The following is a 24,724-nucleotide window of genomic DNA, read 5'->3' as shown; positions in this document are numbered from 1 at the left end:
GAGCCTCAGTCATTCAGTTGGTTAAGCTTCTGTCTTAGGCTCAGGTCATGATCCCAGGGCCCTGGGATGGAGCCCCGTGTCTGCTTCCCACTAGACGCTCAGCAGGGAGTCTGCTTATCCCTCTATCTCTCCCCCCCACCACTGCTCATGGTCCCTGTCTCTCTCTCAAATAAATAAATAAAATCTTTAAAATAGTATGAAAATGTATTATGCCAAATGGGTTTTATGTCATTCTTATTTAAGTTAAGGTTTAAAATCTGCTAGGCCTATTACATGTGGGAGTCTGTCTTATGTACTGCATTGACATGCATTTTACATAGGATACAAACTCTATAAATTGAGTTCCACAAGTGCATAAGTACAGAAACAAATGGAAACCTATTTATAGGTAATTGATTTCATGATTTTTGGAGCTATTGACTAGGGGATTTTAAAACGGCACTAGCAATGAGGGCTGCCAAGTTTCCACTTTTGAAAATTTCAATACCTTGTGGTCTCAATTTAAAATAAACAAGAACTCACAAACTCAAACAATTCCAGAGATGAAAGGCAGACCCTAATGACAGCAGGTAGAGCAGAGCAGGTATTACAGAAAACCTGTTGATATGATTCAAGGGTCTTCAAGGCCATGTGATGCTAAGGGCCCCACACACGAAATCAGCAGAGGTCTAACCTGGTTAATTGTCTCCCCTGACTGGGACAGTTTTGATTAGAACAGTCAGCTCTCAGCAGACTGTAGGCAAAAATGCCAGCTGAAGGGTGTGTGTGTGTGTGTGTGTGTGTGTGTGTGTGAGAGAGAGAGAGAGAGAGAGAGAGAGAGAGATGGGTGAACAGCTGAATGAAGGCGCAACACTATTAACCCACTCTTCAAACATTAAAGGGGTTCCAATATGAACAAAAGTAATCATTCCCTTCATAATTAGTGCAAACATTTTCCTTCTGTCACTTTGCACTTGCTTTTATACAAACTAAAGCAAATGCCAATATTCAGGCTTGTTAAATGTAAAAATGTATTCAGATTTTGCCACTGAAATTTTGAAGACTGAAAATTGAAGTCATACAATTCCATAACCCACTTTTAAGAGTTACTTTAAGACAGTTTGTGCTAACCTCAATGAAAAATTATTTTAAGATTTATAAATAGAACTTTTTCCTTCTCTGTTTCTACTTCTTTCATCTAAGTATTGATAAAAATACAGCTATATTTTTTAAATAAGACGAAGAATAGACATTTAGTCACCCAAAATGCCATGTTAAAATCAGCTCATCATTTGAAGCTCACTTTGGGATCTTCTGCTTCTTTCAATTTTAAATTAAAATGATTTCAGCCTCCCATTAGTTTTGTGCAAAGAATTTTGTACTTGGAATGGTAATTGACTCCAACTACTATTCTTATGTTAGAAATTTTTAAACCTCAAGATTTAGAAATAGAAAACTTCCAGAAGTTATTACACCCTTAAAAGTAAAAATTTAGAGAAATTTTGTAATATGCAAATACTAACATTTTCAGTGCCCGTAATAAATATAAGGTCATTTTGTTAGAGTAAGAATATAAAATGTATTATGTATGTCTTTATTTGCTCACAAGTTTATCATGGTTAGGATCTTTAGAGATGGACAGGGATAGAATAGGGCAGAAAACATTCCGGGGTTGGGGGGGGGGGGAGATTGTATACCTGTTTGTAAATGTAATTTTTACTTTTTTTTTTTTTTTTTTAAAGATTTTATTTATTTGACAGAGTTCACAAGTAGGCAGAGAGGCAGGCAGAGAGAGAGGGGGAAGCAGGCTCCCCGCTGAGCAGAGAGCCCAATGCGGGACCCAATCCCAGGACCCTGGGATCATGACCCGAGCCGAAGGCAGAGGCTCAACCCACTGAGCCACCTTTAAACTCTCTTCACATTGCAGCTATAAAAATGAGACAGTGTGAGAAAACCAGAGCGAGTAAGCAAGAAAGAGCTAAAACTAGATTAATTTAAGCTCAGCTCCATGGTCAGGGGTGGTTTTATCTTCAGTTAATTGCTCAAAGGCACGTGATAACATTAAATGCAGATTTTCATCTACCTGGTGGTAGACAGAATCTCAAACCCTCAACCGGGAACTCCAAATGTAACTGTCAGTCAGCTGATGTCAAAACCGAATGTCTTTGCCGTGGCCTTACACATCTGGTCCCTGTCAGTGTCACAGGGGTTTGCAGGATGTGGTGCTGTGGCAGGCAAGATGATTTACACGCACGGACCCAAAGCTCTCAGAGCGCATTTAGAGGAAGCGTTTCGTCTGGTGTACTTGCCATCAACAAATGATTGACTGAAATTAAACAAAACCTTATATCCTGAAACCTGAGCTGTCTCTGCTCCTCCCCTCGTTCAGATCACGAACACACTTAGTCAGCCAAGGAATTCACAAAAGACCTATGTCAACAGTCTATTAGTGAGACGGAAAAAAAAAATGCCCATTAAACACCTCCATGCTTTAGCCTCTGACCTCTGTAAGCTGGTACATTTTTAAAATTCTTTGTGGGATAAGGATTTACTAACCAACCACACTGGGAACTCAGGAGCAGGTGGCCTTCAAAGTGAACCAGCATTTTCCTTGAAAATCTTTAACGGAGAGGAGAATCGTCCTGCCACGTATGTAGCAGGGTATTGCTTTTATCAAGTTTATTATTTAAAGTACTGCATCAGGTTAGGATGCAAAGTTCCTTACTCTCTGTCTTTAACCTCTCTGGAACAACACACAGGCTTGTAATGTAAGGCCCCCCAAATGCCTCAGTTTCTCTGTTGCTAAAGCTCGCAGTTGCCATGTGGTGATGGAGAGTGCCCTCCACTTTACTCAGCGTGAATTATTCCTTTTCACAAGCATCACAATCTGGAAAAGGAACACTCTGGTCCAGTTAGCATGAACATCAATTCCGAACAACTTTAACGCACAACTATCCTGACCGGGTGCGGAAGGATTTTGGAATCCTTCCTGCCGAGAAATGCCATCTGCCGACTGCTATTGTTTGCCACTAACCCCGCTTTAGTTTAGGTAGACATAATATAAAACGAGAGACGTGAACGGTCACTTCACCTTAGAGCCCTTAACTGAAAACGAATTAGGAGCCCAGCGACCAGCTACAGGTCTCTAGTCCACACGAGGAGGCCGAGTAAGAGCTCTTGGGTGGGGAGTGTGCAGTTGGGCTCCTAACAGAAGGTGTCCATATTTACAACCTCAAGTTAATTTAACCTCCCCTAACTAGGGTGTGACATCTATTTTTATCCCAGGGCTCTAGGCCATTTCCCACATACTTCTTCTCCAACATGCTGAAACTTGTTTAAGCAGTGAAGGAAGGAAGGAAGGAAGCGGTGACTGTTCAGGTCACATCAGGGCAGGGCGCATCAGCTCCTGAAGCAGCCAGCTGTTCCTGCACTGTCATCTCTCCAAGTGGGCTTGTTTGAACAAAGCAGTAGGCCACAGTGCTTTCCGTCTAGGTAGAGAGGTAAAAAGCGGCATGTGTTGCAGCCAGCCCACAGAAGCAAAATCTTTTCAGATCTTGCAAAGCCTCCAGAGAGCTGAAAAATATTCCATTTTAAGACGAGTTGTTCTGACACCACACGCTGCTCCAAGTGTGCCAGTGGCCGGGCTCCTCGCCTGTGGCAGGTGAACAAGCTACTCGTGTCCCAGCAAATCAGTCTGGTCTCACTGCTGCTCCAGACATGGGGGTGAGGGTGGGGGTGGGGGTAGGGGTGGAGGCGTGCTGATCCCTCACGGCTCACCTTCTATCCACAAGAGCGCCTGTCTGCTCTAGCTTTCCCCAGGTCCGTGCCAGCCCAGCAAGAACTCTGGGGTTTGAAAATCCACTTCCTTTAAAACAAATGCTACCTGTGGCTCGCAGAGCTTCCTAAGAATCTGCATGACCCTGAATGGGCAGTGGCTCGGCCCTCGTATACTGTTTCCTTCACACTCACTGTGGATTTTCAGTTGGGGAGACCCCTCTCAGCAGGTCAAACACTCTGCACTCTTTCCCCTTTATCCAGGGTCCACAGGGCCCACAGATTCACAGGCCCTCCAGTCAACCTACCAGTGAACAGGTGCAATGACCTATTCAAATGCCCCTGAAAACTATCCCTCATTTTGTTCTACAACAGACAAATGTGGAAATTTTAAATTCCAAATGGAAAGAAACACATCTTTCATGACTTCCCCTTTTTGACTTTTATTGCTGACTTGTTGTGGTCTAAAGGCGTCTTCTCCCAAAGGAAGCTCATTTGCCACTTGATACTGTAGTCCATTGAGGTGACAGAAAACGGCCAAATAGTCTTTAGAGATAAAGTTATTTTACTTGGCTTCTGACCCTATCAATCCCATATTTAACTTAAAATCCCAACAGTTAACTGCTCTAAAGAGTGAAGCCTATTAATTTAAAATAGCAACCAAAAAACCCATAGTGATCTTCTGGAATATGTCACTCTTGAGCAACAACTATATTTACTTCATGTACATTAATTCATTTACTCCTTAGACAACTTTATAATATAGCTGTTAACTCCCACTTTGCAGGTGCAGGAAAGGAGAGAAAGAGAGATTCTAGATTTTGTTTAAGGTCACTGTAAATAGTGGAGCTTGGATGCAAATCCCTTTCTCTCTTGCTCCGAGTCTCCGGCCAATCCCTCTAAACCATACTGTTTTCTACTATATTTTGGCCACATTCTATTTATTCTTGGGCTTGGCTGCCAAGCAGCCTACAGCTAAATTTAATGCTTCAAGAGAGTAAGATATTACCTTTGATATATTTTTTCCCTCACTTCTTTACACTTTAAAAATTATTATTATTATTATTATTATTATTATTATAGTCTCATGTGATAAGCCTTCAGTTAGTTATTCAGAAGCCTTCACTGAATTTTCCCTACATTAGGCATTATGTTGAATATGAGGTAATAAGATGAATAAAATAATTCCCTGTGCTCACAGAATTAATCCTAGTCAGGGCGACTTGAAATTATGTTTTGAAATATAAAGATGGGATCCCAAATAGATCCTTAGAGATAAGAAAAGCCTTCCTAGAGGGGTGCCTGGGGGGCTCAGTGGGTTAGAGCCTCTGCCTTCGGCTCAGGTCATGATCTCAGGGTCCTGGGATTGAGCCCCGCATTGGGCTCTCTGCTCAGCGGGAAGCCTGCTTCCCTTCCTCTCTCTCTGCCTGCCTCTCTGCCTACTTGTGTCTACTACTACTGTCTGTCCAATGGATAAATAAAATCTTTAAAAAAAAAAAAGAAAGAAAAGAAAAGCTTTCCTAGAGTCAAAGTTGGCACAGGAGTCATGTCGAGTTAGCAGAGGCAATCCGGGCAGGGTGGACAGCACGAGGACAGCAGAGGGCCCAGAGGGGAGAAAAAGGATGCATGGAACACGGACTCCTTACACCTTTTGGGAAGCAGACAATAAACCATGGTGATAAATAAATACTTTATTATAGCAATTTTGTGATGCAGAAAACAGAGTGCTGGAAAACCTTAGTGCAGGTCAGGATCATGAATTATTTGCAGAAGTCATAAGAGAAACTAAGCACTGAACTCCCTTCTGCTTCAAAACCCCATTTAAAACATTTGTTAAAGTGACCGAGTCTCTCTGTGGAAGACTAAGCGTCTTAGGAAGTTTTGCTTTGTTTTGCCGTTTCTGTGTTATAAGCAACAAAAACTTTTATCTTTCCTTCTACCTCATGGGAGAAGGCAACATAATTTTCATTTTTTCTTTGGAAATTTCAGGACATTATGGATATTCCAATACATTCCAGAGCTTCGTTTTCAGAAGTTTGCTTCTCATAGAAGCTCTCTAGGCATAAGTCTTGCTTTTTACCTTGAACTCAAAATACACTTTTTGGTAAATGCTCATCTGACAAATCTTTGCTCTCTGACTTAGGAAGCATCTCTTTAAGAGCCTCAAGCTCTACCGGCTGAGCGGGCTGGGTACCCCTTGCATCTCTTTCTTTAAATTTACTTCTCAAATTAACAGTGTTTCATTTTAGGACTTAACTATCCATTAAAACACATAGGATTTTGTTTATTTTATTTTATTTATTTTTTTGCTTATGCATAGGACACAAAAAACCAAAATGTTTCCGGGAACAACAAAAAAGTCTAGAACAACGGGCAAAGGGAAGGTTAAAGTGCAGAGGGCCTTGGGGTCACCCATCCTATTCCCATAGTTTACAGCTACACATGTGACACCGCCAGAGGTGGAGTCACTGGGGAAGATGACCGGGTTTATTAGTGACCAAGCTCAGAGTAGAGTTAAGTGTCCCGGACGATGGTGCAGAAACAACTTCCTGGAGGACCGGGAGGGCTGAGGAGGTGAAGGCCCTGTGAGGTGGCTGTCCTCCTCCACAGAAAGATCATAGGTGCACTAGTATGGGAGAAGAGTGGCCAGAATTGAGCTGTTAAGCAATGCCACAGGGCAGAGAACGTGCAGAGCTCCAAGTGTGACAGGGGAGTTGACCCACTTCCTCAGTGGGAGTGCCCCCCTGGCCTCTCATGTGAGGAGATGTGGGCTGACATGGCGGTCCCTTCTCCAGGGTCCAGGGTAGTGGCCCCCACCCTGCCTGCTGCTCCAACACGCCCCAGAGCCGGCGGAGCACCTGGGCTATGGGTGCTGCCAGGCATTTCCTACGCTTTCTTCTCCTGTCTCACGAACTCAAACATCCATCCTTAGGATTGTTTAGCTACTGAAAAGGTAACAAATCTGAGTGCGGGTTTTAGCTTTTCTGGTTTCATGCTGCTTTTTGAATTAGGAAAGACGACTGTGCCCCACAGATGGCTACAAGAGTCAATAAAGAACTGCATGCAGGAATGGTCTGCTCTGTTAATCAGAAGACACAGAGACCCTTTCTGTCCCCTCCTTTAACAATCTGGATTAGAATTAAGGCAGAATGGTTTGTCAAGCTTTGTGAAGTATCTGCTTTTTGATTTTGCGGATGCCATCCTCGCATTGATGACAGAATTAAAAACAAAACAAAACAAAAAACAAACCCACTCAAAATGAATATTAAAAACGGACCCAGCACCATGGAGCAAAGGATTATGGGCCCCATCCATTTGGGCTCCTTGTCTTCTATTATTGCCTGCTGACTATGTCTGCTCATAAGGGACCGTGAACCATCCATGAGTGCAAAATGGATACAGCACAAATTGATTCGGTAACATCACACAGACATGTATGAATAATGAGGTTCAGTTGCAGTCTGTCACACAGCAAGCGTATCAGTGTAACTGATTTATCGAAACTTGACTGGATAAAGTCTCATTCTTGGGAGAAGGTATCAACTGTTTCTTTACCTTTTTGGTGAAAAAAAAATTTTTTTTTTTGAGCCAACTCAGACCCTTTGTAATGTTAAATGTAGAAAAACCTGAAACTGGCACAGAATTGACCTACTTCCTTTTCTCTTAACCAAAAAGAGAGGAGGAGGAGAAAAAGGAGGAGGAGGAGGAAGAGAAATGATACCAACATTACCAAAAAGCTTGAAGGCTCATAAGAGATGCTAATCAGGGGCGCCTGGGTGCTCAGTGGGTTGAGCCTCTGCTTTCTCGGGTCATGATCTCAGGGTCCTGGGATAGAGCTCCACATAGAGCTCTCTGCTCAGCGGGGAACTGCTTCCCCCTCTCTCTCTGCCTGCCTCTCTGCCTACTTGTGATCTCTCTCTCTATCAAATAAATAAATAAAATCTTAAAAAAAAAAAGAGGGAGATGCTAATCAATTTCAGATTCCCTAAGGACAGCAGCCTCTTCAGCTCTATGGGTGTCTCGGACTGTTAGGAGAATATAGCTAAGTCATTAGAACAGGAGAAAATGAGCTTCCCATTAACCCCTCCTTTAGAAATATCCTAGGATATTCAGTGAGAAAAACAAAAAGATATTCTGCATTCATTCCCCATTTGTCATGCAAATACGGTGGGGATAGGTGTCAAAACCCCAAGGGAAGGAACAGTGACCACCTCAGGCACAAGTCCAGTATCTCAGAAAACTTGCCCGGTAATCCCCTGTGTTTTCAGGAGGGAAATTTCAACTTCCCACACCTGCCCATTTAAATGAAAGAGGCAGGAACCAGACTACCCGACTCCCAAGGTTTCTTCCAATGCCCAGGTTCCAGGAGACCTTGAAGTTTAAAAATAAAACGAAGATAGAACAAGAAACGTTAAGGTTTTCTGAAAAGAGAAAGAGACTGAATGTAAAAGCATGGGTTAAAATACCCATAATTACAACATGCAGCCCTATGCAATTGTCAGATGAAGCAAGGACAAAGTATAGAGATGTAGAGATTGAACTTGCCTCCAAGTAGAGAGAAAGCTATTCAATAGAATTCTTTAAGGGTACAAAGGTACCACTTAGCAAGTCACTGAGTTCAAGCCCCAAATAGCATCTTTGTGAAGCCAGTCGATACACCCCTAAAGAGAGGCCCTACGTGCTAGATATTAAATACAGAGAAAAAGACCCTTTCTACAAGTTGTAATCTAGGCAAGAGCGTGTGGAGGAGGAAGGTGAAGAGAGCTCCACAGAAAGGACCTGCAACACCTCACAGATGCAGCATGGCTTCCCCCTGACTGTTGTACAAGGACAACAAAGGATCCTGTTACTATCTCTTTAAACGCAACATTCTTAAAAAAACGTGGGGGAAATTAAGCAAATTCAGCAATAACTTGATTAACATATTTAGTCACGTTGGTTCATAAAAAAATCAATTATTTAATATAGGCATTAAGTTAAAAAAAAATTTTTTTTTTTTTTAAAAAGCATCTGTAATTTATTCACTTGGCCCTAGGGATATCTTTGGAATCAAAGACAGCTTAACTGAGTTCTGAAGTTCTCACCAAATACTTGTACACGTTTTCAAAGGGCCTTGAAAGCAGTTAGACACTTTCTGCTTCAGGCTACACATTAACTAAATTCCAATGTGCCCTGCACAGAGCAACCTCTTGATCAATTATTTCCTGCAACTCTTCAGAATGTTCTTTCTGCGGAGTGTGGTGGTTAGGACCTGGGATCTGTGTAGAGATCCTGACGATCCATGCCGGGACATACACGCATGCACTAACAGGCGCTCAGGAGCTCCTTGGTCCTGGGACACACGCAGGTGTTATTCTCACAGCAAAGAGTGAACAGTGAGAGAATTCAGAAGACACAAGGAGGACAGAGTGTGTGTGTGTGTGTTTGGGGGGGGGGGGGTTTGCACAAAGAAAAAACCAGAGAGGGAGAAAGAGAATGAAAGTAGAAAGTAGGAAAAAAAAAAAAAAAAAAAAGAGGAGCACCTTCCGTCTATCAACAATTTCTGTTTTGGGACCATTATTTTTTGTTGAGAAATCAAGTGAACAAATGGAACAAATGCTATCCCGAGGATGTGCTATCACCATTTCAGATACAAACTCTGTCCCACAACATAGACGCACAATGCAAGAAGCCCCACATTCAAGGCCCCCAAGTGCACACTATGAACCAGAACTAGAGCTTCACACACAGCTAGTATGTTCTTGAGTCACTAATTTAAGTGACTTAGTAGTTTAAGTCACTAATTCAATGGAAACACCATCCCTACCCATCTGTGCAACAGTCAAAAAGCAAAGATGACACCTGGCAAAGCATAAAGTTGTGTCCTGCTGGGAGGGACAGAATTACCCCAAATGGCAGCTTCGTATCACTGAGAAGCTCGGCCACCTGTCCAATAAGCAACCAAGTTTGTGTCCCTCTTCCCTCTGCTCCCAAACCCATTGCCTGAATGGTTCATGCCTTCTTTGCACTAAGATTCGAAAGGTTCACGAACGTGAAGTTCGTTCATGGGCAGAAAGTCAAAACCCGTGCAAAGGCCTGTACTGGAGAGAAAACACAGCTGGCTGTAAGGCAGCGGGGTCGGATTCCAGTCCCTGTTCTGTCCGTGATTTCCAGTGTGACCTTGCCCATGACCTACACTGTCCAGGGCTCCCTTTCCTTATCTGTGAAGAGAAGGTGCTGAAATGAGATGGGGGAGGGGGCAGTTGAGGGGCTCTAGTCCTACATTTTCTAATTCTAACGGAGCATACTTTTCATTTTGCTCCAAAATAAAGCTATAATCTTTCTCAAATGAGTCTGAGAAAGTTTCGTTGGTCATTGCTCTAATTAATATATCACTTAATGAAAAAGCCTGTCATATCGCTTAATGAAAAAGCAGATTACAAAAACAAAGTAATTTTGGTCATGTTAGCATACACACATACACCTGTTAGCATACACACATACACATTGAGCCCTAGCTAAGAAAATCAATACCCTGGATGGTAATATTGGGAATAGTTTATTTTTATCAGCATATTCAAAAAATGTATATATATATATATATATGTTTTTAAAGATTTTATTTATTTATTTGACAGACAGAGATCACAAGTAGGCAGAGCAGCAGGCAGAGAGCAAGGGGGAAGCAGGATCCCTGCTGAGCAGAGAGGCTGAGGCGGAACTCGATTCCAAAACCTTCAGATTGTGACCTGAGCTGAAGGCAGAGGTTTAACCCAGGGAGCCACCCAGGTGCCCCTAAAACCGTGTATTTCTAATTTTCTTCAATGATAGTACATTTCTCTTATAATTAGCAAAATGTTAGAATTAAAAAGCTAAGTTACCATGCCTAGCTATTTTTAGTATATCTTCCAAGATTTTCCCAACACACACCTGTGACAGACAGGCCACGTATATGTGAGTGTGTATAATAAAGCACTGAGATTCAGTGAGGGGAGCTGTGACACTTTGGAAAAAATACAAGCGACTTAAACACTTTAGAGGACAAAAAAAATTAAAACCTGGGAGAGGGCTTAGAAGAATTTGGATAATCAGCAGAGTGATAAACTCAGGATACCAAAAGAAAAAAAAAAATTAAAAGCATTGCTTGAATTAATTTGGGGAAGCTCCAGCTCTAAGAATTCTCTTTTAATCAACTTACAATTCATTAATATTGGGCTTTTCTAGATCCTTTCATATGCTCCTGTATCTTTTCTTTCCATAAAATCGACACCACTTTGCTTCCCGTGAGGATGAGCAGGATTTGTTGATGCTGATTTCAAAGGCGCCCCTAAAAATGAGGCCACCCCTGGCCACCTGTAGCAAAGCCCCAAACTGTGAGCAGGCTGCGGGTACCACCAACCCCCTCCTACCTGGTCAAGGTTAACTCTGTAGTACAGCAGCAAGGGCAGTGGGTTGAAAGCATTAAGCAAATAATTTTAAAGCTCAGGAGAACCTTGAGTAAGTTGCGATGACCATCTTTGAACCAGATGCAATGATTGCAGAGAGCGGATGATCGGAACTCCATCATGTTGAAATAGGAGTCAGGGCCTAACTCAGGCACACCTGCCCTGACCTTCTCACCCTTGGAGACTCTGGCCGGCTTCAGTTCAGCCCCAGGGCCAGCTTACCAGCACCTTCGAAAGAAAGCCAAGAAGAGTCTCGGTCCACTCTTGTCCTTTGGGGATGTGTCTCAGCCTGTCCCTACACTCTTCATCACCTCTGCCACCACTCGGGCCCCAGGATGGAGTGGGATGCGAGCTGCCTCCCCCTCAGAAAAGACTAGATCAAGTCTGTGCTCTGGCAAAGGTGGGGGTAAAAACATGGAGGTGAGGCCGCTTCAAAATCTATTGTCTGTACGTCCTCAGGGGATGAGAGGGAGACATTCAGCACATAATTTTCCAGAGAAACAAAGTATCACAGGGGATTCTGGGCCCAGACCCTCTCCTTCTCTGCTGCAACTCCTTTCTCTGGGGTGCTAAACAGTTTCATTTCCTGCCTGAGCTTTCTACAGTGAACTCGAATAACTCAGCCCTCTGCCATCCTGACAGTTTAGTTAAACCCACAGAGCAGAATGTTACAAATAGAATCCCAGGCAAGAGGGGAGTTGCCCATAGGCTCAAATTAACTACCAGTCCCCAAGTAGCTAACCTTCACTTATCACACAGAAAGAACTCTGAAGCAAAACCAAATCCATGAGCAAAATTCAACATACTAGGAAAGAGAAGAGGAGAAAATAAACACCTCAAGTCCATAGCTGCTGTTTCCAACTCTCCCTCCTGACTCCAGTCCTGACAGAGACTGTGTTCATAGCCATCCCTCTGCCTGGAGAGGTAAATCTGTTTTTAATGCAAAACTTCTTTCTCTCTCTCTCTCTCTCTCTCCTTTTTTTTTTTTTTTTTTTTGTCCTTGAGACCAGCTCTGAGCTCACTGAGGAAGCAAGGCCTAAGGGTTTACACCTGTGACCCAAACGTTCCATTCTGTGTGAGATTTTTTTTTTTAAAGAAAAACAGTTCAAGGCAAGTTTCTGAACCACTGCTTTTCCTTGGGCCAATGGTTCCCAACAGCGACGGCAAAGCTTTTTTTTTTCCTTTTTCCCAAATGTGACCTAAATTATGACTTAAAATACACCAGACGTCACCGTCACTTCCTTCCAAGTCCCTCCAAAGGCCATCTCTTCTTGCATATCTGGAAGGAGTGAACAGTTAAGCCTCTAGAAATAATGGTCGACAGTTACCTAAAATCACAACTCAAAGTCATTTCCTTCTGTTTCTTAGATCTTGCTCTGTCAGAACATATGTAGAATACTAGGAGAACTGATATGGCCAGGGGTGCCTGGGTGGCTCGGTTGGTTGAGCGTCCAACTCTTGATTTTGGCTCAGGTCACAATCCCAGGGTTGTGGGATGGAGCCCTGCATCAGGCTCTCCACTGGGCATGGAGCTTTGCTTGGGATTCTCTCTCTCTCCCTCCCCACCACCCTACCTCTCTATCTTAATTTAAAAAAAATAATAAAGAATTAATATGGCCAGATGAATACTAAAAGTGAGTCGTGGGTGACTCCTACTAGAGTAGAACACCAGGTTCTCTTCTATTCCAAAGATATCACATAAAGATGCGGCTTTCCCTCATAAAGTGTGAGCCAATATGACAGTGAAGCCAGGATGGTGTTCATGAAATTATGGTAATTAGCTTATGGGAACTTAAGCCCAACACAAATGAAAATCAAATGAATAGGTAGCTAAATAATTAGCAGAGATTTTATTCCCAAGCGAATCCATCATAGTGGCATACATAAAAAAATGTAATGAACGATAATAAAGATCTCTTCTTTCCATCTCTGGCTGTTCCAGTTTGTTTGCACAAATGTTGCCTCATTTTAAATGTATTTTCATGGTGTCCATTAGTACATTGGGAAAAAGCGGGGGGGGGGGCACTCCCAAAGCTATATACACAATCTCAGCCAAACAGAGCCCAAGATCTTCACGAAAAAAAAATACGTGAAAGTGGAATGAGCCAGGTTTCATGACTGCTGGTGTCACACTGTGCTGTGCTGTGTGCCCCTCAACCACCCTGCCTTCCTGCCAAGTACCCCCAGCAATGCTGGCAGGAAGGACTGCTCCCCCGCTGTCATCTCCAGCTTCCCTGACCAAGTCCGGAGTGCTAGGAGGCTAACTCACATCGAGTCACCAGCTTCTACGTGCAGGACGGGGATTCAACCCCAGGTATTTCTACTCCAAAGCACTTTTCGTGGCACCACGACAATGCCTCAGGTATTTTGAAGCGCCTCCCTTTGCTAAAAGAGTTCATCCTTGCACTACCCATGTTTCACTAGGACACCAAAATTCCACTGTGGATTCGGAGACAATGAACAGCTCATAAATTGTGTTAAGCCACAGTCTGTGTCAAAGGAGCAGGTATTAAATGCTGAGTCACTGCTATGCTTTGCAGAGATAATACTTTATCCTCCCCGTCCACATATTCTAGCCAGTCAGCTAGGCTTGGAGAAAAATAACTCAAGCGGAGCTGGGTATCAAAGCCAAAGAGATAGAAACCGTTTCTCCGTCCCAAAATCCTTTCCCGCCTCCCACAGCAAGCCTCGGTGTCTGCCTATTTTCATGAATCATACACAGGAACACAGCTGATGTCACTGGGCCTAATTTGGGTGAATGGAATGCTACCCTTCCCAGCTGTGTTGCATCAGGAATATTCTTGCAAAATCAACGAAGAAAAACTTGCTTTGTGACACTCGCCTTTCCTAGTTTCTGTCACCGTCAGCGAAGTTAGGTCTCCGGCTCATATATACCACTCCTGGGATGTCTCCTAGAGGAGGCAAGGCAAGCTCACAACCAACTACAGCGCGAGATCCATGTGGTTCTGCAAGCAAGAGGGGCAGGGCCATCGACATCTGGGGGCCAAGTATTAGGGAAGGGGCAGAAGTGTTGGCCCTTGAGGCTCGTCTTGTAAAACTGTGGCAGTCGGAACCGGGGGAAACAGACAAGACTTTCCCAGGCCAAGAAAGATACCTAAGAAGAAATTATAGCCCTACATTCATTGTGAAGGGTGTATGTCTGTCTCCAGTCTTTCTTTTATTCTTGTACGGCCCGGATCTCTGGCCTGCGTCCTTCTTTGGTGGAGCCTTAGTCTTAATAAGGAAAACCAATCTTTAGAAGACTACTAAGAGGTTACAGAGCAATTTACATTTAAATAGGTAATTATGGAACAAAATCGAAATATAAATCTAAAGGAATGATGATAACGGTGGAATCTGAGACAACAGGACAAGTGAGGGGCCCTCTCAGCATCCATCAAATCTGATCACTTGAGGCAGTAGTTTCAAAGTGAATCATCTAGACCTCTAATAGTATTATGAGAACTACAGGTGATACATAGATATAGCCTTAACAAACAATGAATCATGGAATAAGAAAATGATTCCCGTATGAACCGTCTTTCAAAGTAGTCAAGAAGAAAAATCTCCGTATGGTGCTAACAGACCTTTAACAACTCTCTCACGCTGGCTAATCTCTACTTTTGACAAAGAGAAAACAGGCCTGAGGAGTAGAGTTTCGTCTATTATGGCAAGTAATAGTATCCATGGCAAAGGGATGTTTAGGAATACACAATTTCCACAGAAAGCTATCAGGTAAAAAAAGATCAGGGTATATTTAAAAATAGATATTAAGTAAATCCTGGCAATACACGTGCATAGCAAATGTTCTGCTCATAGTCTGTTCCTAAGGCGGCTTTATCTCTTGGCTTTATTGACCCGGAAGTAAAACCCAAGAGTGAGAACCAGTAGGAAAAGCCAGCACTGAGCATTAATGGCAGTGGGACCCGGAGGCAGGGTCTGGAGATGCCATCATGTTGGCTTTGCCAGGCAGAGGCAGGGAAGAGAGCTGTGACTCACTGTCCAAAGTCCTTTCTTTGCACGGCACACCAGAAATCATCAGAAAAGTAACTAACCTATGTATGCACGCATACATCCTGACGTCAACTTCAGGCTTTTGGTTTTTTGCAGTAAATTCCTAATCATGTTATAGTCACAGGAATGAAACATTTAAATCCAGATTTTGAAATGCAACACGGCATTTTGTTCCTTTTGTGACCTATTTATGCTTCATTTAATGCTCAACACCACTGACATCTTTGAAGAACTGATTACACGCAAAGCCGTATAACTTTCTTTTTTAAAAGCAGCCTTATATAAAATGTGTTTTAAAACATGTGTAAAGAAATGCGAAATCACAATTTTTTAAAAGGGAAGAAATCTCGACTGTCCTTTGTTTTGTCAGAAAGAAAGTTTATCACCCAATAAAAAAGAAATTATACTTACAGCTTTAAATGGGCTAGGCGCACATTGTCAAAATGCACATATTTTGTGGAAAACAGTCTCCCTTAGGCAGGAAAAACAAAATTGCTTTTAATGACAGAACTTTTTAGATTGTACTTGGGAGGGAAGGGTGTTTGTGAGAAATAAAGCTAATGAGTCACAGAGCAAAGCAAAATGCATGGAGTCATTCCTCACTTGTCAGGGCATAACTTGATAAGAAATCAAGCCCTGCCAAGAGGAACGGGTAAAGGTCCATTCCGTCCTGTACCCCTGCCAGGTGACCTCCCTTAGAATGTGCTTTTGAAATCTTCCAGGTCTAAACAATCCCACCTGTAGAAATTAAGGAATGCGCCCCAAGGTGTGTGCTCAAACCTCACCAGTTCTGGTATTCCACCAGATTTAATGGTTCTTTTGGTTGAAAATACATTAAAGCTTCTGAAACTGAACTCTTCATTAATCCACGTGTTTCGACATACATTCGACATACATTCGTAGCCTACATTGGATACAATAATACCGAATTGAAAAGTAAAAAAAAAAAAAAAAAAAATTAGGTCAAACAGGCTATTTGCCATCATACAAGCATTAGGAAATGTAGCTACTTAACTAAACGACATTTCTTTTTAAAGGAACAAGCCTGGGGTGCCTGGGTGGCTCAGTGGGTTAAGCCTCTGCCTTCGGCTCAGGTCATGATCTCAGGGTTCTGGGATCGAGCCTTGCATGGGGCTCTCTGCTCAGCAGGGAGCCTGCTTCCCCTCCTCTCTCTGCCTGTCTCTCTGCCTACTTTGTGATCTCTGTCAAATAAATAAATAAAATCTTAAAAAAAAAAAAAAAGAAAGAAAGAAAGAAAGAAAGGAACAAGCCTGCAATGTTGTCAAACCAGTTCCTGTGTTGGTAAGAGTACAAAATTTAATTACTTATGGGGGGTGGCGTTGAAGAGAATCAGGCTTCCAGGAACGCTTGGTGAAACTCAAACCACACTCCCTGTGCTCAGCAGGACCTACACTACACGATTTGTGGGTCCCAGGGCAAAATGAAACACGGGACCCCTTGTCCCAAAATTATGAAGAATTTTAAGAGGGCAGCAGTGTAACATGACGTCAAGCACCAGGCCCCGTGGGACTCTGCAGGTCCAACACCCAGGCGGCTTGGGATTCTTCCTTCCAGACCCTAAAAAAGTTCTTTCCAAACCAGAGTCAGAGAGGTGCCCATCCTACGTTCAAATGAAAATACACCATCCAACGCCCCAAATGGTAGTTAACAGATTCGAAGATTGACATAATTCTGGTATTTCCTCTTTCTCTCAGTTTTTCTTTTCCCCCCGCTTCGAGCGTGAATAAAGACTTCTCAAAATATTTCCGTTTCCTGCTGCGGAGCGAAGCCAGGGAATCGCGTGGCTGTGAACAACGGGCAGTTCAGTGTATTGTAAAAGAAGATGTTAACAAGCATCTGAAAGTCAAGGCCTGCAGCCCACCACTGTCTGCATGACCTTGTCACAGTGGCGTCTTTCTTTTCTTGTTAATGTGTCTTTCAACACTCAAACAGGATGTCAGCTATGAGAGAGAGCGGCTGCCCTTTTCCTCCCACGGACCCCAGAGTCGTTTCCATGCCACACAGGAATCCCCGGTACGTTCCAGGGATCGACTATGCAGGGCCGCTTACCCTCCAAAAGCAGCAGATGCATAATACCTTAAAAGCAAACCAACGCAGGCGCACGCAGACCCCAGAAAGAGAAGTCATTCTACAAATCCTGCCCCCGAATTCTAGCATCTTTTCTTGTTTCTCCATTTAGAAGCTTCAAATTATCCTCTCGGAGTTTAACAACTCTTTCTGGCAATGAAATATGAAGAGGTGATGATTTCCTCCAAATTAGGAGGACATTAACAATTAAGTGTTAATGCGAACACCGTTAACAGTAATGCAATTATAACTGTATTCCACAAAGGGCAATAGGAAATAATTACTCTGATTCTCAAGTGATAGTTCTAGGAGAATGAGATTCTCAGTCTAAAATTCATTAGGAGGGGCTCTGAAACTCAGAAGCGCACCTCCAGCTGGAGGAGCCTCTCCTTCCCGATAAGGATAACCCCATTGGTGCCAATGCAAGCTGTCGCTGTCTCTCTCTCTGTCTCTCTCTCTATGGCCGTCTGCTTTTGTTCTTGAAAAAAATGGCTGTGGCAGGGGACCTGGGACCACTAACTTGCTGCTCCTGGGGCTGCCCCACAGTGCCGGACAAGACTTATCTGAATAGCCAGGGATGCCCTTTGAAACCTCCCAGCTGGACCCAAAGCAAAGGACACCCAATCTTGGTTGTATGGCTTCTAAGGACGATGAAGTGTATCCCAGGAAATGACTAATCTCCAATTACCATATGCATGTCAGCATGGAGACTTGACCAGAGAGAGTGATATAAAAGCAGATAAACCATTAATGCCTGTCTCAGTCCTATTTGATTAAAATTGAAGAACTAAACAGAGAAGCTGATAGAATCAGTCAATTGCTAATGTTTTCTCCTAATGATGCATAGACGGAAGTTTAAAATTTGCCTCTCAATTCCGTAACAAACTTCGATTGTAGGAGTCCTTGCTTCCACAATCCATAAATCCTTCTCCGCATTCATCAAAGATTAACATTCCTAGTAATAGATAAAATGTATTTTTTGAAATTTCACTTTTCTATTCCCTACTTTCTGATGGGCTTGTCCACAAGAAGAATGACAAAATGAAATCGGGGAAAGAGGTCTTATTTACTTATTTATTGGTCTCTTCCCTTCCACACAAGATCATCTGTCAACAAATCCTGAAGATTTACTCCCTCCCTGTCTTGCTCAGAGCTATCAGAGTCCATTCTAACGGGGAAGGTTCATGTAGGCCTTGCTGGAGAGGAGTTCTGTCCTCATCTCCCAGTTCATCAGGACTTCCCAGAGGGAGAACCCCAACAACTCCCCATTCTGGAAAAGCCACTCTAATCCCTGCTTGGTCCTTCATAGGCTCCATGTGTGAGCACCTTTCCAACCTCAACTCCCAGGACCCCTTGTCATCCTGGTCTTCTTGCCTGACCTGCCGACTCCTACCTTCAGGCCTCTGTTGATTCTATCTTTACCTCCAATTCCCTCATTGTTCCCCTGGGCTTCTTCCAGTGGCTACACTCCTCTATAAAGCTTTCACCACCTTCAGAGTCCACAAAGAACTCTTCCTTTTCTGAGAGCCAACAGGACTGAGAACATTATTACACGGGAAACATGTATTTATAGAGATTATCATTTCTAAATCCGGGGCATGGTCCCAACTACACTTCACATTTCTTGGCATCGGTAAGAATCATGTCTCCATCTTCTCTTTAGACTTCATTTTAGGCTATGTAGTCTACAAGTTCATGCTGGGCACTGAGGACAGAAATTGCAGTCCTCCAAACTGAACAATTCAACCTGGATAACTGATAATGAACCACTTCTACTATTAGTCCACTTACAAATTATTGATAAGGTGAGGTCGTGTCTCTTAGTGGTGCCAGACCATGAACGGTCATGAATCAGGACAGCACACGCCTTCTATTAAAAGGTGCTGAAAAGATGTACTTAGTGAGTTTCGATGTAAATGGTAACCAGTGAAAATAGAATTCAAAAAACCAAAGAATTCAGTATTTTCCTTCACAGCTTCTCATTATATCTATGGGGAATAATGAAGTCATTAATATTACATGAAAAGTCATTTTTACATATAGAAGATTGCTCTATTGTTTCAACATTTAATAAGTGACTTCTTTGTCAGGGTATTTTAGAAGTAACTGCTATAAGATATCCTTGCAGAAAGTCAAAATAAATAGCCCTAACTATAGGCTTATAAACAAAAGTTCTAGAAACTGTACAAAAAGTTATAGCTATTCACAGAAAACACACACACACACGACAAAACCATATACACAAAATATAAAATGATATTTAATAATTTATGACTCCAGAAAAACAAGAATAAATATAGATGTTGAAAGACATAAACACAAATCCCATCTTTACAGTGCTTGGGGCTAGTTTTCACCCACAGTAATTGGACATCTTGCAGATCTCAGAACTAGTCAACCCAGTTACTTCCAAACACTTATTTTATTATGTGTTTTATCACATCTCACAATAGTCACTGAATGGTCTATGCTTGCAATGAGCTAAGACCATGTTTCTCTCAGCTACTATAAATAATACTATTAATAGTATTAGTAATTTTAAAAACTGTAATCTTTTGAGTATTAAAACACTAGAAGCTGAAGATCCTTTGAGGGTTTTTTTTTTTTTTTTTCCTCTCAGAACATAAAGGAGAGCATGAGACACTTTTTACGTTCCTGGTTCTCCATTAGCAACCATCAACACTGCACAGTTCTCACATTAAAAGCATGGGCACTTAAAGACCTTAGCCCCTCATAAACTCTACCCAAAGGATATGAGCAAGAAGCAAGCATCAGGTGAAGGGACAGTGCCTCCCAGGACAGGGGGATTTGTCAGACTGTGTAACAGGATCCCAGGGACCTGTCTCAATCAAGTTAATTAGAGACATCTGCAGCACAGAGATCAAGCCAGGCCAGCCCTGGCAGCTTATTTGCACCAAAAAGGTACAACTCACGTGGGAGGTAAGAGGGCTAGAATGACAAGCAGATAGCCATCAGTAACAGGAGCCGGCTCGGTCATCTGAGCGTGCTCACTGCTGAAATAAAGCTGATAGGACCAAGGGATGCAAATGTCGAGCTGATGAAAGGGCTGAAGGGCATTTGAATAAACCTTTGATATTCTTAGCCCCTGCAGGAATCTCAACACTGTAAACGGAGCCCCCTCCACCCCTACCCCCAGCACCTGCTTGAACTCTTTATTCACCTATGCATTACCTTGCAGGGCTGCTCGCATTCATTCCAAGGGCCCTGACCGCTGTTTTTTCTGCAAACAACTTTGCCCTCTTCCAAGATGCTGTTGCTGATGGAGGCAGATCTAGCTCAGGGACATGCTGTGTTTGAAGCTGTAGCCTTTGTACGGCTGACACTTTGAAACTTTGCTTCTAGAACTGACACTCTATGTATCTCAGATGCTGGTTTCAGAAAGCCCCACCATCCTGAACGCTACATTCCAGGCCTGTTTTTTAAGCAGTCTGGCCCCACTGAAGTTAGTAGTTTGAGTCTTTAAAGTATTTCCTTTAATCATCCTCTCTGTTGCTACCATTCTTAAACATTCACCAAAGTGGTAGCTGCCAACTTCTCACAGATTTCACCAGATTCCATTGATTCAGCTTTTCATACATACCCTGAGAAGAGCTAGGAGTCCTCACCTATGACAGGCTCTTTCCCCTTGGTAATACTAGGATGCAATCTTGTGTTAATGTTAATGACACGCAGCATATGAGAGAGGCTGAAAGAACTATGCCCACAGTCAAGAACTGTAGTTAAACAGACCCAATTCTCCAAGCTCCATAAATCTGAAAAGACAGTTAGCTTAATCTTCTATAATTTGGTGTGGGATGGATATCATATCCCAACACACTCTTCCAGCTCCAGAACATGTTTTGATTCCATGTTCTAATTTATTAACAATATCTTCATTGGACTTTAACATCTACAGAGTCAACATACCACCATGAAGGCTTACACATGAATCTCCGTACAACATTATAAACCATTGGCCTACGGACCAATTTCCGCTCCGCGTGTGGAAGTTCTGGCCAGCACAGGTTTCTTTTGAGTCATCAGAACCAATGTTTAGAAATCCAAAAATTTCATGTAAAAGTATGTATTTCTGCCTTCTTGTGAAAACTTAGATCTCACAGCATCGGTTCCATCTTCTTCATCCATGGAAATATTCTGCAAGAATGGGTGAGCAGTCACCTCTCTTAAGAGGGTCCCTAGTCTACGCTGCCCTTACGGTCCAGTTTAGACACAAGGGCTGTTGGTAGATCCGTGCCTCACTGCAGGAGCCAACCTTCTGCAGGAAGGCTGCATCCCTTGCAAGAAAAAAACTCTTTCTGTCACTTCTCAGAATCTGCCATGTAATCAATAATATTTTACAGACTGTCTTCTACTTTAAGAAATATTCACCAGCATAGAACAGCCGGCATAGAGTTTTCAAGGATCTCAGACAGTCTGAATTCCAATTTTGAATGTAAACATTCCCCAATGGATCAGCAATCCTCGCTGAGTTTTCCTACAAGCATGACTAATACAATACAGGAAGGTGTTACCATGCAACCAACCATCTTGGCACGGGCAGCGAGGAGTCCCCCGCTGCAATCCTCCCACTGATACGATACTGTCCCGGGATGGCTTTAACGTGTCGGCAGGCGTATCTCTAGGCCACCGACTGCTATAAGGTGCCAGGCCTGTTGGTATCCAATGTTGGCTGACAGAGGGACCAGCGCTTTAATCTCATGAAATCTGTTCTGGTGAGTAAATTATAGACATTAGGCCCCTCAGCTCCAGCCAAGAGTCACTCACATCTTAAGACAGAGGGCAGACCATTCCCAAACGGTGCTAGCTGACCCGGCAGTGTGAGGGGACAAGGAGAAGCCATGCCGATCAAAGACAACGTAGTTGTGTGACTATTTAAAGCCACTGTAAGTGGAAGGACAAATAATGGCAACTCATAACTGTCCAGGCTACAAGTGTTCCAGGGCTATTAAATTTCCATAAAAAGCAAGGTCTGTTACAAGAATTCTGCCCCAATGTTAAGGCAGTGATTGCAAAGTGAAGCGACTTCCTGCTTCCGTGCTATGACTATGCCTCACTAAATGAACTTCTGGGTGAAGATGTTTACTTGAGCGGGAAATGACTGCTAATAAGCTGTTGAAGGACATACCCTCAAGTGACAACCTGTAGCATTTGTAACACATTCCCTGTGGAACAAAGGTGTCACAGTGGCACGGTGAACCAACAATCCTCTTCTCTTCCTGTAAGCTATCCAGTATTCAATGTTAATAATTAATTTGTCTCTGTGAATTAACACAGACGATCTTTTGCAACAGGTACTGGGGTAACCTCACCCCACTCTTGTGAGGTGGCTAATCATCTCCTACACTCCACACTCACCCAGCTCGGTATCACTGACCTTAGCCAGCTAAGTGTGAAACGGCAGATGGTTTGCAGGGCTCAGAAACGCCCTGTGAAAATTTGGCACAAGAGACAGGTTTTAGGGGAGGATGGTGGCTTATGTGAACTTTCCAAGAAACTCCAGAGAAACAAAATGCCACTCCTGGCTGTGTTAAAGAATTTGGTGAGGATCCTGGGAGACCAATTATCAAGAGATCTCTTTTGGCAGCACAATATTTTCAAAGGGTTTCAGAAGTTTTTTAATCTGCTGTGTTTCTAAAAGGGGAACAGAGCCTGAAAAGCCAGCATAATTTTTAGGGCTGCTCCAGGCTTATGGCAACAACACTACAACCTTGCCAAAGACTTTTTCATCTGAAGATAGATTTGTTTAGGGTATCCACAACCTTATTACGCATTGCTCACGAGACTATCCCACTTAACCACCCCAAAGTAAGAAAGCTCTCTGGATTCTTCTGCTTGAGATTATAGTACTTCTGAGTCTCCAAATGCCCAGGCTGAATGGTTTCTGAAGCAATGGATGTTGTTAATTAGTATCAACACTTCGCAGATACTTTAAAATGTCTAATGTCGAAATATTTTACAAGAGTGAATTTCAAACTGTGTGCGTGTTTTTCACAGCATGGCACCTGTCGGTATAGTTTGAAAATCAATAAAACATGAGATGGAAGATATCAGGGTAGCTTGAGAGTTTTTAAGGAACTACACTCTTGAGAGCAAAACAGAGTACATAACTTAGAAGGAAAATATGTAAACCTTCACAAGTCTCTATTTTCCTAGCTCCCTCATGAAGGGATCCAGGGCTGTTTTACTGATAAACAAAGCCATCACTGGCTTGCTCAGAGTTTTAAAACAGGCCCCTCTATTCCTGCTGTTTCTCCCTCTGCTTTAGTTAACTATAAAATAAATAAAAATGACCAGTTCAAGAAGAATAAGGAGAATATTTGAGTAGAATTTTTTGGAGGGGAAATACTTCATTACCTTTTCATCTAGTCCAATTTTTAGAATCTTCAGTGTCAGGATTTTTTTTTTTTTTCTACTCTAACTCCTTAAATAAATACTTTATTCTTAGTCCATTTAGCTGCTTTAAAAAATGTTTATTTTCTGTCTGTTTGTCTCTCTCTCTCTCACACACACACGCTGACAAAGAAACATCCAAGCCATGTTGTTACCATGTAACAGAGGCATATTCTTTTTTTTTTTTTTTAAAGATTTTATTTATTTATTTGACAGAGAACACAAGTAGGCAGAGAGGCAGACAGAGAGAGAGGAGGAAGCAGGCTCCCTGCTGAGCAGAGAGCCCGATGCGGGACTCGATCCCAGGACCCTGAGATCATGACCCTGAGATCATGACCTGCGGCTTAACCCACTGAGCCACCCAGGCGCCCAAACAGAGGCATATTCTTTCCCTATTTATTATTATATCCTGAGTCCTTCACAAAATGATTTGATATAGTTCACAACTTAGAATCAGACCTAATGAAATTGTTAAGCCTTAGACAACTCAAAGATAAAAAGCCAAGTACAAAGAGGACGGCAAATTGTTTATAATAAAAAGGACTTTGAGTCATATGTTTGCTGGCTATTTCTTGAGCAGGTATTACCATGTGCTAGTGCTGCTGGCCTATGGAACAGGAGAAGCTGCGGCAACTGCACACAAAACCTAGCTGAGCTTCCAAGGGGGTGAAACAAAAGAGGAAACACGATGTATCACACAGTTTCAGAAGGGAGGTTTCTAGCTTCTCAATACAGTTTTTCTTGGTAAGAATGTTGGTAAGAAGAGCAAGTTAATGAATCGGTCAATACATATATGTCACTAAATGTAATAATAATATTAAAACGTAGGTATCTTTGTACCTATCTTAAGGCTTTCTCTTCCTCTAAAACAGATGAGATAATTTGGAATCTTTTGAGCTAAGCGATCCACAGAGTAACATCTGGAGAAAACTTTATCTTTCTGGGCTGTCTACAGGTGCAAATCTATACCTAAATTTGCATGTGGGAGTAAAACAGCAGAAAGGGCATATGCAGGAAAAGGTCTTTCTTTATTA

The 24,724-nt window shown here is 42.6% G+C and overlaps 1 protein-coding gene and 1 long non-coding RNA gene across 3 annotated transcripts in view; both read right to left on the bottom strand.

The window, feature by feature from the left end:
- Positions 1 to 24,724, bottom strand: part of EFNA5 (ephrin A5) — a 278,238-nt gene that overhangs the window by 73,332 nt on the left and 180,182 nt on the right. The window lies entirely within an intron of this gene.
- On the bottom strand, positions 1,906 to 18,552 carry LOC116586069. The gene is made up of 4 exons (XR_004283879.1): positions 18,542 to 18,552; positions 13,527 to 13,534; positions 2,719 to 2,995; positions 1,906 to 2,621 (listed from the first exon to the last, which is right to left on the bottom strand). It is a non-coding gene; the product is annotated as an uncharacterized LOC116586069 (long non-coding RNA).

The sequence above is a fragment of the Mustela erminea genome, chromosome 3 (genome assembly GCF_009829155.1).
Source record: "Mustela erminea isolate mMusErm1 chromosome 3, mMusErm1.Pri, whole genome shotgun sequence".
Lineage (NCBI taxonomy): Eukaryota > Metazoa > Chordata > Mammalia > Carnivora > Mustelidae > Mustela > Mustela erminea.
The sequence above is the reverse complement of the archived record's forward strand: the minus strand, read 5'-3'. Positions and strand labels throughout refer to the sequence as shown.